Here is a 19674-nt window from a genome sequence, read left to right as displayed (position 1 = left end):
GGCCGAGCCAGTGCTAGAAAAAGAGCCATACATGTCCAATCTTGGCTAAATATTGACTTCAGGGTTATCGCAGCTTTTATGACACACAGCATAATAAAGCTTTTACTGGTAACAGGCATTGCAGCACAGCGGAAGTGCGCTGAGGTGTGAATAAACAAAATGTTTGATCAAGACACAGCTCTGAAGCCCTTAACACGTGACATGTCCTGTTCAAAGCTCGTGTGGTATTTTTAGTGGTTTGTGTTGTGTCTGCTGGGAAAACAGCGCGCTCACAGAGGTCATATCTCCAGCCATCAGTGTGGTGGTGCAGGTTCCGAGGCTCTGAGGACAGTGTTACACAATAGCAGACAACCTGCAGCCTGTGCAGTTGAGTAACACAGGGCTGCCAGTGTTACAGTGAGTGTGGAATGTTTGCTTTGGTTTTAGAGGCTCAGTCAAAGGGGCCCAGGTCGGTAGAGGGTGGGGGTGGTTGTGTGTCTGTGCAAATTACCCTCACTTGGCCTGCCGGTGTTTTTGTTTTCAGCTGCTCATCCATATCTAAAAATGAGGTCAGGAGTCACATGTGATGCGTGTTAGCCAGAGGAGCAGCGAGAGACGGAAAGAGACAGACAACCTCCACATATCACTGATTAAGCTGTAAACTCAGGCATCTCTAGATGCTTTAAGGACAAATCTTCTTTAAATTCATCCTCAGAAGAAAAAGGCACTTTGCTGTGTTACACCTCTCACTGTTGACTTTGGAAGACATCCATTCTCAGCGACCTTGTGGAAAGTCACAATCACAGGTGCTGCTGGTGAATATGTGCACACACACACACACACACGTCTGATGTGAGTGTTCACAGACAACAGGAGCAACTGGAACACGAAAACAAAGAGCAAAGCGTTAAGTGAGAGATAAAACAGGAAAATGCTGTCACGGCTATTTATAAGTCAGGTATGTTTAAGATCGGTGCAGACGAGCACAGAACCAAAACTGACCCACATATTTCTATTTCAGGTATTTATGATGGTTTCTTTAAGCCTTTCTTGCAGCTTTGCTATCACTTTCATTAAACAACCACTGGCTTCTCGAGCTGAACGATGGTTTACAAAAAGCCTGGAGGAAAACAATGGACAGACGCTGTGACGCAACCAAAGCACATGTTTTTTTTCTTTATTGGAAACACTAAGTTCATAAAACGTTCTCAAAATGAATAGGTCCATATCGAATCTTGAACTTTTTGTGCTGGGGAAAAACAAAACAAACAAAAAAAAACATTAAGTCACATTTGCTTGTATTGTCAACACTGGGTTTTTATTAAAGTGCAACTTCAACACTTTTTCCAGCAACACGGCTGTTTTGTTTTCGAGTTTATGCAGCAATATCACTACCACTGGGTATTGTTCAAGATGTGATAGCCATCATGGTTATTAGCAGTGGTTACTGATGACAACAGCTGTCAGTCTGCATATAATAATAATAATAATAATAATAATAATAATAATAATAATAATAATAAGCACCACGACACACAACCTGCCTATAATCACAGCCTTGTTTGAAAATACAATTTTAAGAAACACCATCTAAAAGTTTTCACTTTTATATCAAAAAGATTTTAATAAATGCTTATTCGTGTCAAAGATAACCATCAGCTTACTACAATTCTTTCTCTTGGACTTTTGTTGATTCAGCTGCTACAAACTCAGAGTCAGCACCAGTTCCAGGAGCCACCAAAAGAGTCGGCAGTACAATTTAGAAAAGCTCAACTTGGAGTGATCTGCGTGATCGGGGCCTTAAAACCACACGAATGCACCAGTCTCCACCAACAACTGCACTGTACAATCCTTCTGAAGGCAGCTCACCAATCTCAGACTTCAGCTTTTAAAGTCTGGTTCTGGTTAGACAATCCATCCTAGCAACCAGACTTTTATAGCTGGATAATTTGGAACAAACGTAACAAACAAGTCTTAATTAAAGCACTCGTCTAAATTAAGACTGTGCGAGTGACTCTGGAGGCAGAAAGATTTGAGCCTCGATGTCTGAACTGAAAACGCTGTAAATACAATGAACCTAATTGAGTTCAGGTCCTGACAACCTGCCCAAGGTATTGTTGTTGGTTCTTGTTGCTCTTTTTTCTCCCTCTCCGCTTCCCACTCTCCCTGACCAGTCAAGGCCTCCAGGCCTGAGCCTGGTTCTGCTGGAGGTTTCCTCCGTTAAGGGAGTTTCTTTCTTTGCATGGTCAGTCTAGGGGGAATTGTTGGGTTTCTACAAATCTACAAATTTGTATGGTCTTGACTGTATTATGTAATGTGCCTTCAGGTAACTTTATTGTGATAGTTCCAATTCCCAACAAAGTTGAATTGAATTAAGATTGTTAATATTCGGAGTCTCAACTTTAAATTCACTAAGAGAACAATAAGCACAACATAAAAGGAAGGAGTGACAAAAATGTTCCCACCTCATCAAATTTCTTGCAGAGTCTTCATTTGATCTAGAAATTAATCATTTATTGTTGTGCAATTTGGGAAATTCTAAAACACACAAAAGCTTTTTTCCACCGAAATTTCATTTATAGAAAAGTTGCCCATGTTCACAAAACATTTAACAGATAGATACTTTATTCGTATCAAAAGGAAATTGAAGTAAATTTAAATGACCTGTGCAATCAGAGGATTTAGAGTATTTAATGGGTGCATTGTGTACAGTTTGCAGTACGGTTCAGTACAGTGAGGAATGTCAGCATCGACTCCACTTAGGGTGTAAATACACTTCCCTGTGATTTCTCTGCTTCTAGCTGAAAAACTCCTCCAGATGACTTCCGGAGTTTTTAATCATCCTCACTAGAAATTTAGGTTATGTCATCTTGAGGAGCTCAGGAAAATGCAGGTTGACCATGATTGCAAAGATGACAAAATGTGAACTGAACCGAGTGATGTCATCTGGAGGCATTTTTCAGCTGGAAGGAGCTTGTTATTTTTCTATAAGGAAGTCAAAGGGAAGTTAAATGGCATTTATTTACATGTACTACCCAGACCAGAAGCAAAAGAATCAAGTTTAGTATCAGTGATGGCATCGTTTAAGCATGTGGCAGGGAAATAGTGAAACTATTCAGAGCCCTTCATCTGTTACACACCTCGGGTTTTGTCATTTTTATTGTCAATCTACACTCATAAACCCATGATGACAAAGTGAAAGCAAATGTATTAACAACTACCTGCAACTGCAGTGAAAAATGTAAAACTAGCACAGAGCACCAACTACTTTTTCTTGACAAAGAAGTCCTTACTGAAACCTGCTCCATGTTAAAATAGTTTCAGAGCTACCATCTGGTGCAATCTTACACTTTCCTGATGCTTGGCAGCATTCATTTAAACCAAAAATAAGTATGAGTCAAGCTGCCTGTTGTGGAAATCCACACAGCGCTAAAGCACTGGAAGCAGAGGGCAAAATGTAGGCCAGCTCCTCCCTCTTTCTTCAGCACGGCCCCCACCCTTCCATCGAGTACACTGTTGAGCAGAGGAGCCTCAAATGAACCCACACGCCATAGCCAAACAGCTGAGGCCTGTAAGGCTGTGGGCTAAGAGTGGGGGCGGTCGGCCCAGGGCAAATTGGAGGAGGCGCTGCTAAAAATTCAGATTTGTCCATCCTAACAAGGCTGTGTCTCTTGGCGACCCACCTCCTGGCTTTTTTTCCCTCCCAGGCTTCTGAGGAAATTTCCTCTGTCCTCCAAGAATCCTGACCATATACAGCAGCCTGTGGGATTACAAAGCAACAGACCAAACTGTAGTCACGTGTCTCAGCTGGCTTTGATTCTGCCTCAACGGTCGCTGCAGGAATGTCGTGTCTATGGAGGGAGCTCTTAGGCGCAACCGTTTTCTATCAGCGGGTTCAGTTTTCCACAGTGTTAATGCAGAGCCGTGGCTGTTTATCTGCGGTGCAGACACAAGACCACCTTTTAAGGACTTTAAACAAATGTGGTTTTTGAAGGAATGTAAGCATAAACTCACACAGGGGGCCCCCAGCAGCAGCTGAAGGCATTGGTGTGTGTGGCTCACCACAGCCTTCAGATGTGAGTCTTCTTTTCGGGGCAGTGTGTCACATCAGGAGATGTCAATGTAATGGACAGGAAGTGTACATCAGTCACTATAGGGCAGATTACTGAGAAGGAGATTCAACATAAAAAGGAAGTTAAAACATAGGTAATGAAGCAACAGCTGTGCAGTTTAAAAATGTTAGCGTACATACGAAACAGGTACAACAATTTACAGCAACAGGAACTGTGCATCTGTCAGACACATGGTGCATGTGTCAATCTCAGAGACCATGTTCATAAACAATGACAAGTAATAAATGAGAGATTGCATTGCTGCAATTTCCAGTTCAGAAATAAAACAGACCCACAGTTGGCAGAAGTGAAATGCAGCAGGGAAAAGGGTCTGAGGTGAAAAATGATGTGAAAGCAGCGAAGCTACACTGCATTCAGTGGCTTGTTACACATACAGGACAAAAACTCTCCTGTAATGACAACACAGAAGACGGTGATCTAATCCACTGTGGGGTTTGCAGAGAAAAGGAAGGAGATGCACAAACAACTGCAAGAATTCTAGAAGGTTGTTTACACAGTGTGACAGGTTGTACTGTGGCCACAAGAGCATCTTAATTAATTCCCACGTACAGTTAACACTGTAGAACGCACACACCTCACATCCTGCATCGCTTTAGCTTTAAACACACACACAGCTTCAGTTCCACAGTGTTCAACTGGTAAACAAGGCCAAAGTGACTGGTTCCCTCTAGTTCTATCCAGTTAGTCACAAAGCAGCAAACAGGTGACTGTGACCTGAGAGTGAGCTGACATTCTTCAGAGCCTGAAATTACTCTGCGATCGGGTGTCAAAAAAAAAAACTTGGCCATTTCCCAAAAGGGTCAGAGGTCAAAGCTACACTGTATAAACATTACTCAGTGTTTCTGGTGCATAGCTGCAACCCCCCTTTGATTTACTGAGCTGAGACACCTCAACTGCATAAAGGGTTCAGACCCACTTTTTAAGACCCAAATAAAAAAAAAGAAAAGAAGCTTTCAGGAACAACTAAATGTGCTTTAACAGCTACAGCAATCAGTCACTATGTTGGCAATGCTATTTTGCCAATACTGAATTAAAACTCCCATAAAATGTACATAATGTATAAGGCCATAACGTATGCAACACATGAAACACAAAGCTTTCATACAAAGATGTACATCCCTGTTTTGGTAGCTTTTGTTTACAATCTGCTTTACAGAATTTGTACATTTATCATTTAATAAATGCTGCCTGGTCCAGCGTTAGATCAAAAACTAATAAAAACAAACAAACAATAAAACAATAAAAGTCCTGGTCAAAGATTAATCACAGCATGTATTATATTTAAGCCTGGAGTTAAATAAGATTTGATGTTTGCTTTTGTTTTCAATGATCCCATTTGCTCTGCATTAGCATCAACTTCTCATATGTAAAACACTGTGTGTAGGAGCCTTGTCACTTAGTCATCCCAACACTTCAAGCATTATATATATGAAACAAAACTGTGATTAATTGAAATGCCTAAATAAATACATGGGATTCTCCAGAGAAAAAGATATTTGGACTTTTGCTGTGACAGTTTAATGTCACTGCAGTTGACCATAATACTGCAGTGACAGCATCACATGCTTAATTGTGCACTGTCCTTCTCTCACACATAAAGGGGGCAAATATGAATCCCCCTAAAAATGTAGGTTAGGGGCTATTAGCTTCTACATTTGTTGGTCAGAATGACCCAGTGTCTGGAACAGTGCGATGCTTAAGCAAACAGAGCTGAATCCATTTAACCATTGAAACACTCGTAAAGTTTAAAGGTTGTCCACCTCCTCTCTGTTGCCCTGGGTCAGACATTGGCCCCCCGCTGGTGGCTCATACGGTAACATAAACTACACAGTCCCTCGAGGATTTCTGACCTTTTTGTGGTTGTTCCATCCCAAGTGTCTGATTTCGTGACAACACTGTGATCCAACGTCACAAATTCCTGGAGAGACTACGTCCTGCTTGTAGATTTTGCTAGAAGGTGATGTGCCCTCTTCTCAGGAACTTGGCTTGTTTTTAAGTCAACAATATTCTTCTTATTCTTATTATTAACAGTTCTTCATAAATGCATTCGGGGGGAGTCCCTGCAGAACCAGGCCAACGATACAGAAGCCTGATTCACATTCAACACTTTATTAAGACTAAAGAACTCATTCAAAAACATTTGAGCTTATGGGTTATAAATATAAAAATGTAAGACATTACTTAGAAAATTCAGGCTTTTTAAAAGGCACTTTAAGACTTTAGGTGCATGTACACACTGGGAAATTTTATCACCTGACAAACAACTATTGTGTACAAGACAATAAGAAGTGTTATGTGTTTAGTAAAAATTTGCATCTCCTTAATTATCATCATCACACTAACTGAACCCCCAACAGACCAGTCCCCTCCTCAGCAGTGCAGTACTGGTCCAAGCCTGGTAGATATTGGGGAGGGTTGCGTCAGGAAGGGCATCCGGTGTAAAAACTGCCAAATCAACATGCGGACAATGATCCGCTGTGGCGACACTGAACTCACAGGATCAGATTTAAAAAATAAAAAAAACCATAAAAGTGATTTTTCTCCTATTACAGTAGGATCCATTGCAATACATAATGAATGCAGGTACAGAGTTGAGTTTACTGACATGTTGCACAATGTGTCATGGAAATTGCTTCCTGCCACAGACAAAGGTCTGGACCATCAGCCTGGATTCCTCACAGGCCACCATGTGGATCTGGTTTATTGTGCCAGCCAGACACTGATTCTCAGACTCTTAAACAATGACAGGCCTTGTTTGTGAGTCTGTGTCTTTACCGCTCACCATGTTCTCAATCATACATTCTTCTTCTCGTTTACCCGTCTCACCTGTCTGCAGAACATCAGAGAAGCTGCCGCATGTGAATTAGATAAATAACATTAAAAAGTTTCCACAGAGATAAATCAGAGGAAATTCAAATGAAATTAATTGGAATAATACTTAAGAGTACGATAATGAGACATTTAAGAGCTCACTCACTACATCTGTAACTGCACTGATCAAAGCAGGGAAAGAGAAAATCATTTATCATGTGTTTACACTTTGTGGATTGCAACAATAAAAATGATAGACAATAATTGACATTAACTTTATTCTGTAAAGTGCCTTGGGATGACTTTGTTGTGAGGGTTAAGGTTTTGGGAAAATCTGCAGATGAAAAAGAATAAAGTTTTCACCAAATAATGTCGGATAGAACATTGAGTTGGTTTGTCTGGATAAACATCTGGGAAAGAAGATGACACAACAAGACAATGCAATTAAAAGTGCTCCAGCCAAACTTCAAACAGTGAAATAAGAGAGGAGCAGAATTACCACATTCCACACGGATACTTCTAGCATTCAGGCAAGTTGCAGGTTAAAAACATGTCTGCTTAAACTTATATGCTAATCACTTCCTTCAATGGGAATATTTTGGAAAGTTTGAAGAAACTTCCTCAAGGCATTACTGACATATTGCAATCACTAAAATGAAAACATACTACTTCTGATCACAGATCTCACTGCCATGGAGACATTATGTTAATGTGAGGAAGGTTCCAGCCTTTTCATCGCTCCACACACGATTTACACTGTAATGGGAAATACTGCAAATTCCTATTTGTGCATGTGTGTACTGTTTGTGCAACCCCACACTTTCATTTTTAATATAGCTGCATTTGTAATGTCACGGTAACTTTTTCATATGTTGTTTTGTTGTAATAAAAGGACAAGAAGAGGCCGTAAATAAAAACTTTGGTTTCATGATTTAGGGTAAAAAAAATCTCAATCAAATATCCACACAGTTGTTTCTCTCTTACGATCGTTACAAACTGAGGCCTTTTCTTTACTAAACTTAAAGCTACAAATTGCAATTTAAGCTTGAACTAGGAAGAGACACTAAAACAACACACTGTCCTTCACCCAGTCGCCCCTTTCCCTGCACTAAACCCAATAAATAAAAGATATTTTTTATAAATCGCTCAATAAATTAATAATGATAATCATCCCAATCGTTTCCTTCAACTGGCATCCAGTCAACTTTTATGTCACTACAACGTTCTTACCTTTCCCCTGATGCAATAATTGGTTTTCAAACAAATCCGACTCTTTCAGTTTCAGTTTCACCGCACTGACTTGTTCATAAGTTAACTATAATTCCAGCCACTCCAACCATTTATGACAGACCATTATCACTTGTTACCGCAAAGCTGGGGTGTGGAGAAAATTAAATAAAAGTCATCTCTGTATTAAGCTCATTTATGACTCAATGTTATGTGTGTTGTACTGTATGTGAATATAGCAATTAAATCATTAATTAAAACTAAAGCTACTGTGAGAAAACAAAAATCATCAGTGCGCTAAGATATATGTACATATGAATACGACTTATGTTACAGATTTTAAAAAAAAAATCTAATCTGCAAGTGAAATTTAAAAATAAAATCTGAAGATAAAAGATTTTGGTGATGTCTCTGTGGTTCACTGAGAGTAAACAGCAGAACTGGCTTAAGAAATAAAGTCACTGAAATCTGGAAAATTAAATTAAATAAAAAGGCTTGAGACACACTAAAAGAAAATTAGAATTAAAAAATAGGTTTTACAACTGTTTTTTAGATTTATAATGTGCAGCTTTTCCAGTTTTTTGTTTCACCCTCAACTTTTTGGATACTTGCAGCTGCCATCAAATTTTAAATGAACAAATATATGATATGCAAATTGCTGCTTTCTCCTTTTACTTACACTTTACAGACTATAGTATGGTAATATTGTATATTACTACATTTCCTCATTTTATCACATTTTACCGTTGTTACATTCTTTGTATTGCTGCGTTTATGCATATGCAAATACAACTTCTGTTCACTTCTTCATTTTACAAATGTTTACTGACTGGAGTGAAAGCGCTTTCTTCTCAACTTATTCCTGAGAGAGCAGGTCACACGGCAGTAAAAACTCCTTTGAATCATACCTCCAGCTCTGTGAGTTTCCTTAATTACAGATAAATGAATCATTGCACAAACTCACCCACCCATCCACCCACACATGCACCAACCAAAACAAGAGAAATACACAAGACAAAGCACACACACACACACACACACACACACACCTACAGAGTATTAATGATATCAATTTAGGGTGTTATTACAGCAAACCAACAGCAGGACTGTGATAACAACACACACAGTACCTTACAGTCCGCCAGGCTTCTGGGAACAAGACACCAAGTGTGTGTGTTTGCTTTGGTGCCACGTGAGTTGTTGGTTAAGTAGGTCAGTCAGTAAGTCAGGAGTGGCAGGAAGGAGCGGCACAAACACAGGCGAGCTCCATTACCTCATATAGCAGGATTAGTGTCAACAGGTCCATCCATCTGTCTCCATCAGCCCTATTTTAAGTGATGGTAAGGACAGCAGCAGGGGCCTGTGCTCCTGTCCCACACTTTGCTCCTGTAAAGACACAATCACACTTTACATGTAAACAATGTAAGCTAATAACCCACAGTGCTTCTGAACACCTCAAACTACAGCCTCCACACTGATCACACAACTGGATCAACTCGTCTTTGTAACAAATAATTCACATTAATCAGGAGGATTTTTCATTAGTGTTTATTTTAGGTGCATGTAACTCCATAAAAGTAAGAAACGGCACAGCACGACGCAAAACACGCAACAAATGTGACTCAAGAGGTCAATAGGCTGCAGACTTATGTCAAGGGCCTAAAAAAAAACACTATCCAAATGTTATAATGCAGCTAACAACTGAGTGTACAGTTTAGCAGAACACACATTGAGTCGGGTCTGGAAGATTACACCTGAAGCTACGTTAGTGTAAGGAGGCAGCAGACAGAAGGAGCACTTCCTGTTTCTTGTGCAAAGTACAAAGAAGATGAACTGAACTGTAAGACAACAACAAAATAGAGCAGAGGGGGGGGAGGAGGGCGGGGAGGAGGGGGGGGGGGGTTGCATCCTGGTGCAACAACCTCACAACCAGCCCTTCAGGAGTTTGCTGAATGCTGACAAACACCAAATATGCAGGAAGTTTCTAATTGCAACTCCTCTGCTTAAGGCAGTAAAATGACAAAAGCTGCAGAGAGGAAGTTTAATGGTTTAAATGATAGTTACTGTTAAGGTTTAGGGCTGGTACTGAATACTGTCGAGCTCCAAATATGCTTTGTCCTTATCAGCATTAGTGAGAATTCAACACTGACAAGCACATGTCCACTTAACATTGAAAAAAAGTTTTATTGTTTACATGTCATTCTTTTTTACAACAGCATTTTTTTTTAGAGTGGATGTGGTTCAGGAGGTTCATGAGTCATCTGGTGACCTGGAGGTGCTGAAACCAAATATGGTTTTCACACATTTGTATTCATGTTAGTAGTTTAAGTTGTGGTAAAGTTGTGTTTTTTTTTTTTTTTATGTTTTAAAACAGCTTTCAAAAATGTACTAGAATTGTAGAATTATGTGTAGTGTAGTTTTCTTTGTGTTAAAAAGGATTTTATAAAATCTATATTAAAGAGAGGATTATTTAGGAACTGGTATCAAACTCTATGTGTTAGTATTGGTACTGGCATTAACTTTTTTTTGTCAGTTTGTTAGGTACACTGGGCAAAATCTTAGTCAATCTATCCAACAGTCCTACTTAATGAAAGTAAAAAAAAGCTTTCAGTGAAACCAGGCCAAGGTGCTGAAGTATTAAATTAAGGTAAACCTGGCATAATGTATTTTTTTTGGGGGGGGGTATACATTTTTTAAACATTGTCTAACCCTGTTAATGTTTGGTGTGTTTGTGTTAATTCTGGCTTTGGCTAACTGTGATACAGTTACATACATATTTATTAATGGACACTTACTGTTCGTGTTTGGGTGTAGAAAAACAAATCTGATTCAGTTTTCTACTGGTTAAACTATTTGGGTCTCCACCACGTCCTGAGATCAATGTCTCTCTTTAGCTGTTACATTTCCCACTTTATTCAACATATCAAACAGTTACATTAAGAAAACAACCAACCAAAGTAGTTTATTAACAGTTACTAAGTAACTTACTAAATCTTTATAGATGGGTCATAAGTACTTGTGTTGCCAGACTGTGAAAAAGTCATTTTCATGACTAATGAAGCGCTGGCGAGGATCCAGTAGTTAACAATTAATGAACCGTTTATTAATGGATTACCACATTTCAGAGAGTTAAAAGGAAAAACACTGGTCAAAGGGATTTTTCCCAACCTCCTCACTGGTTCCATTAAATCCATAAATTACTAAATTTATTAAGACCATTAGTTTAACCTAAGAAAGAGTTGCGTACTACAACATATATAATATAATTAGTGAGATAAAAAAAAAAAAATAAAGAAGATTCCAAATGAACCAGATGTCGACAATGTGCACAATGTGACCAGTGCAGGAACTAATCAGTGCAGACTCACAGCAAAAAAAGATCAGCAGATTTAAGCTGTGCATTAACAGAAGATGCAGCAGTGTCTTGCTGCAAGTCATTTAGAAATTTGACATATGCTCTTATTCTAAGCCACTTACACGGTTTTTATCATTTAAGAAGTTGTGGGAAAAAATCAATAGGTCCTTTTCACAGCACAAACCTATTTTACAAATATGCTGTTGAAAAGAACTTCTAACTTCTGCAGTGCTGTGCAAGTCGGAGACAAAAATAAATAAATAAATAAAAAAGATGACCTGTGTGACACCGGGGACTATTTAAAGACACTGACGAAGCTCAGCAACAGCCCGGAAATTAGAATCATCTTGATTCCGACAACAACGAACACAAGACAAAACACCTTCCAGAACTACAGCGTTGCCAGAATCCAGCAACAGCCAACTACTTTTCAGTCTGATTTAGTTTATCCTCCCAGTTTACAGACATTTGTCCAGCACAGTAAAAGTGGTTACATGTGTACATGGCAGAGAAAGCTGTGTTCTCATGGAGCCATAAACTATGAGAAACTGGGTTTTTCTCTGATCCACTACCCTGATTACAGTAACCAGGTCTCGGTTTGCAGGACAGCTAATCAATCAGCTGCTGGAGAACAGCAACAGTAACTGGGTTACTGGAGTTTGTGGTGCTTGTCATACTTGTTGTTGCCTGCTTTCAGTCCTTTGGACAGGATCATAATATAAAGACCTGCAGTCCCTGGGTCACTGGGGAAGACCGAGAGTCAGCCACTAACTAACAGCACAAAAGTAGTGACAGAGATTTGTTATCTGAGGGAAATAAGGAAGTATGGAGGCAGAAGTGGCCTGTAAGTCTATACAATGACAGCAGAGGAGTCAGTTTACAGTAAAGCCCCCCCCACTCCCTCTCTCTCTCTCTCTCTCTTCCCCGCCAGTCAATTCTTCCTTCTCTAATCCAAACACCCTGAGGGAGGAGGGCAAACAGCAGATCCCATGTGAGAGGCTGCTCACATGCAGCCAGCGCTCAACGTGTTACAGTAACACCTTTACCGGCAGGGCGGCAGTTACGTAAAGCAGCCCCATATACCAGGAGAGACGTGCTCGTATTAGCAGGCTCAGCCGGTGGGTTCGGGCCGAGAGGATTTACAGTATCAGCTGTTGTTTTGCTGTTTCACTTCTTACATGCTGTGTTCAAGTGTGCCACCATAAGCTGCAGCATTGTTAACACAGCGAGCCGACTGCCAAGGCAACATAATGTGCGAGTAATTTATATGCAACAGGTTTAATCAGAGTGTGATGAGAGCAGAGGGGGTGACAAATCCCAAAGTGTGATTCCAAACATTTTACACCAATAAATAAATGAAGTGCAGGGCTCTATTTTTAGGCACTAACTTTAGTCTTTGTCTCTCCAGACATGAGACCAGAGTTAAACACACACAGGCAGCTTTTCTACATGTTGGAGAGGCCGGTCATGTTGGGATTTCACTCGCGAGTATGTGTGTCACTAAACCTGTAACACCAGTTATGTCTGACCCTCTCATAAAGCTGCTGGTGACAACTAACATATGCTGCGTTGGTTTGAACACGTCTCAGCAGATTGACCTTCAGCTGCAGCCATGAGCAATTAAGCGCTACGACATAAGAACCAAGCAGAAAAGTTTCAAACAGCTACTTATCACACATATGATTAAACCTCCAACAACATGCTCGCTCACCCACTTTTCTCAGAAGTCCTCCTGTTCCAAATAACCCACTGCGATTCGTGGCAAATCTTATGCAACTAGTGCACACACAGCTCATTATTTATAGCAGCTACAGCACGGGCAGTTATTTACATTGAGCTTGAGCTGCGCTGAGCTGAAAAACAGCCATTAAAAAAAACTCTCCGGCAACAGCATAAATTCTACTTAGGGTAAACAGAAAAAGGGGGCAGGTGAACGATGTGAAATCTTAGGGTTAAAAGGAAAAAAAAAGAAAGAAAAAAGCTCCTCCGTCACTGGTTTTTCAAAAGACACGAGGTTATTGACATGCACTTAAATCAGGAAGTAATAATGGCTGCTTGTTCGAGAAGCAACAGGCAGAGATGAGTAAATGGGGGGGGGGGGGGTCTCGGGAAAAGCATTAAAAAAGACTAAAAAGAAAGCGAGGGAGAGCAAGCACGTGAAGGCAGGGAGTGTGTTGTCTGAGAGCCATGTGCTCAGGCCTGGCATGAAGCTTTTCACGTCACTGGATGACTCACACTGAAAGAGGCCAGAGGTTCATACGTCTCCATTCAACCCATCCATACAGGGAGTATGTGAAGTAAAAACTAAACATAGACACTAACACAAAAATGTAGCACATACAATACGCATAATGCATAGTTGCAAAAAACTACTACACACCACAACAAATTTGAGAGCATTTTGCACAGATGTGGAGGGAGACTCTCGATGGACCACTACACTCTGCAGCTGAGGGAAGCTGAGTTGGCTCAGGCAGCTAACACACCACTGGATTACAGCATGAGATTATTATTCAGCTAAATTATTATAAGATGTAGGATCCGTTCTTCGATCGGTGCTGGAGCAGTCACGAAATTAGATGTCCTATTAATTATTGCTAATAAATATGTTCACATCTCACCAACTCTGTTGTTGCTATTCCTGGTCCAGAGGAGCCCACAACCTAAACTAGAAACACAAACTTAAATGATTGAAGGAATTAGGTTTTGTTTCAGAGACACTGCAGGTTCCTCCACAGTTTATAAGTTGAAACTACCAGAAGGGTGATAAATCTACTATGGGTTTATTTTTTAGGTGAAAGTCGTGCTGGAGTGCATTGCAAGAAGAGTTGGTTCTAATGTTGTGGCCACCTTGTTCAATTTCTATAGGGGGGCCACAACATTAGAAGCCCCTCTTGTTAGACTGCCCTCCTGCGAAGCCGAGTTTGCATTCAGCTTTACTGTTGTCCTCATTAGGCATCTTAAAACCGCTCGAAACTATTTTTTTCACCCCCGGCAACCTGCGGAAGCTAACGTGGTTTCGGCATAGTATCAGAGAGGTTTTACAAGTATGAGTAAGAGTACAAGTACACCAAGGAAGCATCAGGCACTGGGACATCCACAACCATTACACTAAGAGCTTGGAGCTGGGAGGGGTCTAACAAGAACATAACATGTCACTGGTTTGGGTGTAAATCCCTTTCTTATGGTTTCACGCAAACTAAAAGAAACTAAACTAACTTAAAAAAGCCGAAACAATATGAATCACAACTTCTATTAACATCTTCTGTTTCCCTGACTTTTATCTGCAGCCACCAACAATGAATGCACTGCTCAGTTTGGACTTATACAAAGTGCAGCACATGTCTGTTTCACCTTCCCAACATTTATATTTTACAGCTTTACATATTTATTAAAATAAATAAATGAATAAATACAAGATCTCAATCATTAGAAGCTATGAAGATTTCCACTACAGAGTGCCAGACGTGTGAAGCTTGACATTTAGAGAAGTCATGAAGGCATCAAGAGAAGCAGCAGCGCCTCAGTATAGGGATACAAAATTAGCAATCATGTGATCGAATCTTCTAAAAGTAGCTCAGCATAACCGTGTAAGCTCTGTAACAGTGTGACACGACTACAGTCAGAGCGAGGACAAGGTTAGTAATCGTGATTAACGTCCTACGCTATTTCAGAGGTGTGAGAGAGAGAGAGAACGAGCGAGCCCTGAATAACTCATGTGGGAGGCAAAACATCTGTACATGAGTAAAAATGTGCACTAAAGTGGAGGTGGGGGTGGGGGTGGGGGGGTCCTTATTCCTTCATGCATATGCACAAGCGTGTGCACATACGTTGCAACCAATTTGCACTGTGCCAAGACTTTCTCAGCTGTGTGAGTCCAAACAGGCACGGCTGTCACTCAAAGCAGCCTCCTCTGTGTGTGTGCATGTATGCTGTGTCTGTGGGAATTCTGTTTGGTGTGTGTGTGAGTGTGTGTGAGTGTGGACACAAGTAGGAAGTTGTGCATATCAACCAACACACATGGAATGAGTTTGAGTTTTTATGCTGGATGCCCTTTCTGCAGCAACCCTCTTCATACAAGAAAATCCTCCTTTCGGACTCAAGAGTCCAGAGCCGAGACGAACAAAGAAGATGTGAGATGTGATGTTCACACCAGATGTCAGAGCTGAAGCATTTCCCTGCATCCATCTGCAGTTATCACTAAATTATTTACAGCATAATTCTCACTATCGTGGTTATAAAGATCATTATTTAGTCCCACTGCAGTTATTCTGTGCAAACTGAACTTTCATTAAATGTTGATCGGTCATCAATCCGAGGTCAAAAGCTTTTGTTACTTATTATCTCTGCATTTTGTCAGCTGCTTTCTACATCAAGTGATTACATAACTTAGCTCTACACCATCTTTCAGTAAACCACACGTGGCATCAGCGAAGGCTATTTGGGGTCAGCAAGTGGGCTTTTCTTACTACCCTCTGCCCTCTCGCTTCCTGTTCTGAGAATGAGGAACAAGGTTGGAGGCATTAGCAGCCTGCAGAGCTGGCACATGTGTAATATATACAGTGTGTATTGTAGAAGAGATGTCTATCATTATCAGATAAAACCCACTTTTACTCCTTTTTTATTCAGATGGACTGAGTTTTACCGCCGGCTGCAAAGCTCCTCTCCTTCGCCGCAGCCAAAATGCAAGTAACTTGCTTAAGGTGGCTTCTCGTATCCACTGTTTTGCAAACAATGAAGTGGTTTCACTAGTTCCAGTGGTTCACGGTGTCATTTAGGTCAATTGAACATGTTTTGACAACATGTTTTCTTGCACTTGTCACTGACAAATATTAAAAGCTGTGATATACAGCATCAGTGGTGGTAACTAAAAGTATCCTTACCACAACTCACAAACTCTCTACAAGTTAAACTCCCACATTTAAAGTTGTACTTGAGTACTAAAGTATTAGCATATTAAAAATACTTGGAGTAACAATAGTAACAATTTCAGCAACAGCAGCAAATGTTTTTTAAAATTATAACAACTAATGCATTTCTGTTTTTATCACTTCAATACTGCAGATTTAACGATTGACTGTTTTTAATGGTCATATGTTATAAATCAAAAAAATTATATGAATTACTTTATGTGCTGCTGGGTAGCTGCTAAGTTTATCATATTTTGTTTTATTAATCCAATCATAAAAGTATCTAGGTGTTTTTTATAAATGTACTAGATGAAATAGTACATTACTTGAAACATAGCGATGTATAAAATATTAGAAAATGTAAACACCACACAACTTTGTTACTTGAGTCTCGGCTTGGACTGTTTGCATCAATGACAAAAATGAAATTTGACTTATTATTTTAACATGACTGTTAAAAAGATGAATAAAATAGTTTTATAACTAGGTGCGATGGTTTGCAGTGCAATGAATGAATAGGGATGATAGGACGACAACAATCATGACGGCAAATTGGTATTTTTGAGATTTGTTTGACGTTTGCGATTTTTATTTTTTCCGCTGTGTGTTGTCAGCAGAGATCAGACCACTACACACTGTCCTAGCTGTACACCCACCCGTGTCCCATAACTGCAGTCAATGTGGCTGTGAAACAATAGAAAAACTAAGGACTTTTGTTGTGTTTTTACCTGCTCAAATCCATCCTGATGTAAAGACTGAGGTTCATGAGCTCTGACAGAAAAGCTACCAATAAAAGCCTCCTCACACAGCTTAGTTTCACTGCGTGCTTGCCGCACTTCCTTCTTACTCAACACACAGGATGTCATCACGCCTTGTTCAAACAATGCAGACGCCTTTTATGAAAAAGCTAAACCTTTAGATCGAGACGGGGCTAATTCAAGTCAGTGTTAGATTACGCAAAGATATTCCATTTAGGAGGAAACCGACAAAAAGACACGACAACATGGTGACGTTACACCCCTCGCCAGAAACGTCTATGGCTTCCTCACTCTCGGGTCAGCAGAGGTAAAGATCTTTGAATTTATTGACAACCGAACCCAATATCTAATCAATGTCCATTACAGACCTGCTGGCTTGGCTTATTTCCAGGCCAAACCTAGATATGACCTTGAATGTCTCACCTGCAGATAAGTACCTTTTTGGAGCGGTCAGGGCTCAAGGGCAGCTCTGATACGATGTGTGGCTACATGCAACAAACACACTCACAGTTATACATAATGTATGAGAAAGTATGAGGTGAGGGGCAGTGTCCTGTTTCTCCTCTACAACTGCTGACCTACGCAGTCCACCAAACAGGCCCTTGTCTAATGAATCCAAAGTTATACAAGTCTGCTGAGTGTGCGATTCCTGCAGCCAAGTGCACACTGTGTGGAAGATCCAGCAGTGCTCAGTGATGCGCTCATTGCTTTTAGGTCTGTCCTGACAGATAACCTCAGATCGTGTAGAGAGTCGCATACATATAGAATGTGAGTGTTTTCTACAGAAAAGAAATGCATACAAACGATTCAGGTTTGATAGACTGAAGGTGTGGAAATGATTCCCTGAGGAGCTCACATTTTACAACAACTCCCACCAAACACACCTACAACATTAAAGCCATACTAGAACCACCAAATGCATAAAAGGAAACCGAGGTTCAGACTCTGCAGCCAAGATGCTACCACCCCCATGTGGTGTCTCAGTGCCAGTGCAGTCAGTTAACAGCAGCAACAATCACTGTGCAGTAATCCTGTAATTAAAAAATAATAATCCACTACATTATATTTACAGTCGAAATATTTTAAACCCTATTTCAAATAAGGTGATCAGCAAAGTTTACAAGGTTACAACTGTTTTCAATAAACAAATAAACCAAGACAAGGATTAGATATTTAGTTGTGACTGTTATGTTTTGGGTAAGGTGCCAAGAAATGCTAATGTTAATGAAGGGCCAACTATGGACAACAGAAGAATGCATGCGACTAAACGTAAATGTAAGACCAAGAAGACTCGTGGACGGTTTACTGAGTAGACCTACCAGGCCCGCAGCACCAACTAAGTTAGGATATCAACAATACTATTAATACACTGAACACTGAGCCCACTCAAAATGGCTGCAGGTAAAAGTGACCACAAAAAAGCTAAATACAACTAGACAGACAAAACTACAAGAAAGGAAAAACAAATCCCAGACAGTCAAAGAATCAAAACCACCACAAAGAAGCTGAAAACCAAGTACAGAATAATCAAACAAGCTACAAAGACATAAAGACTAAAGCATAAATGACTAAAGATGCAACAAACCACCACATAATGCTCACAGCAACAAAGACACTGGAAATACACAGTGGCAAAAATGTCCAAGTATTTCAAATACTCAGAATTGAGGCAGGACAACGGCAACAAAGAAGACACAACAAACAAATCGTCCACAAAAGCTCAAAAGGACAAGTTCTCTCTGCTCCAACCGCAGTGGAGCTTTGGAGGCTTCGCCCACGTGACAACCTCCAAATGAAGCTTCCTTACGTCACACTGTTATCAGAAAGCTGATTTTATGATACTGAATGAACTGAATAACACAACAATGGCAGCAATCACGCGTCATACTACAGATACACCAGCAGATGTCGCCACTTTGACTGTGCCACGTGCTTCAAAACAATTAACTATTTTCAACATATTTGCTTCAAAAGGCTTCGGCGTCTTCACCAGTAGCGTTTACAACAACCCAAACAGCTGTAAAACAGCTGTAAATTCAGCCTCTGTGAGAAGGCCGCAGTGTAACAACATGGCGGCTGACTCAACTTACATTTGTCAGGTTCCGGTCTTCTCCGGATGCCGACGCGAACAACACCTTCTTTCAACATTTGCTTTCAACGAGGAAATCAACTCTACATGAACGTAGTCGTTGTGGTATTTTTTGTCTGCTTGCATCCATTAGGAAAAGTAAAGAGGCGCGAATAAGCCCAGCACGACAAGCCGCAGGGGTCACGGTGACGTCACGGGAAGCGGGAAACAGGTGACCGTTTCAAATTAAAAAATACATAAATAAGAACTTTCATACAATATCAACAAATCCACCCGAACAAAACCGTTCCTTGTTGTTTTTAAATATGAAAATATCCACAATTTATCTTCCAGTTTTTTAGGCTATTTGTTATTTATATATTTTTACTTTATTTTAAAGCTCAATTTCATACTAATTGGTTTATTTTCATTT

The 19674-nt window shown here is 40.2% G+C and overlaps 1 long non-coding RNA gene across 3 annotated transcripts; it reads right to left on the bottom strand.

The window, feature by feature from the left end:
• Window positions 1-1471: 1471 nt before the first annotated feature.
• Window positions 1472-19452, bottom strand: LOC137099523 (uncharacterized). 3 transcript variants are annotated; one of them, XR_010910765.1, is made up of 3 exons: window positions 19264-19452; window positions 9424-9536; window positions 1472-4144 (listed from the first exon to the last, which is right to left on the bottom strand). It is a non-coding gene; the product is annotated as an uncharacterized lncRNA (long non-coding RNA). The 3 variants fall into 3 exon arrangements; XR_010910764.1 differs by lacking the exon at window positions 19264-19452 and adding an exon at window positions 17144-17474; XR_010910763.1 differs by lacking the exon at window positions 19264-19452 and adding an exon at window positions 13221-13528.
• Between the last annotated feature and the right edge of the window lie 222 nt (window positions 19453-19674).

Source organism: Channa argus, chromosome 15 (genome assembly GCF_033026475.1).
Source record: "Channa argus isolate prfri chromosome 15, Channa argus male v1.0, whole genome shotgun sequence".
Taxonomy (NCBI): Eukaryota; Metazoa; Chordata; class Actinopteri; order Anabantiformes; family Channidae; genus Channa; species Channa argus.
This window is presented reverse-complemented; position numbering and strand designations above follow the sequence as displayed.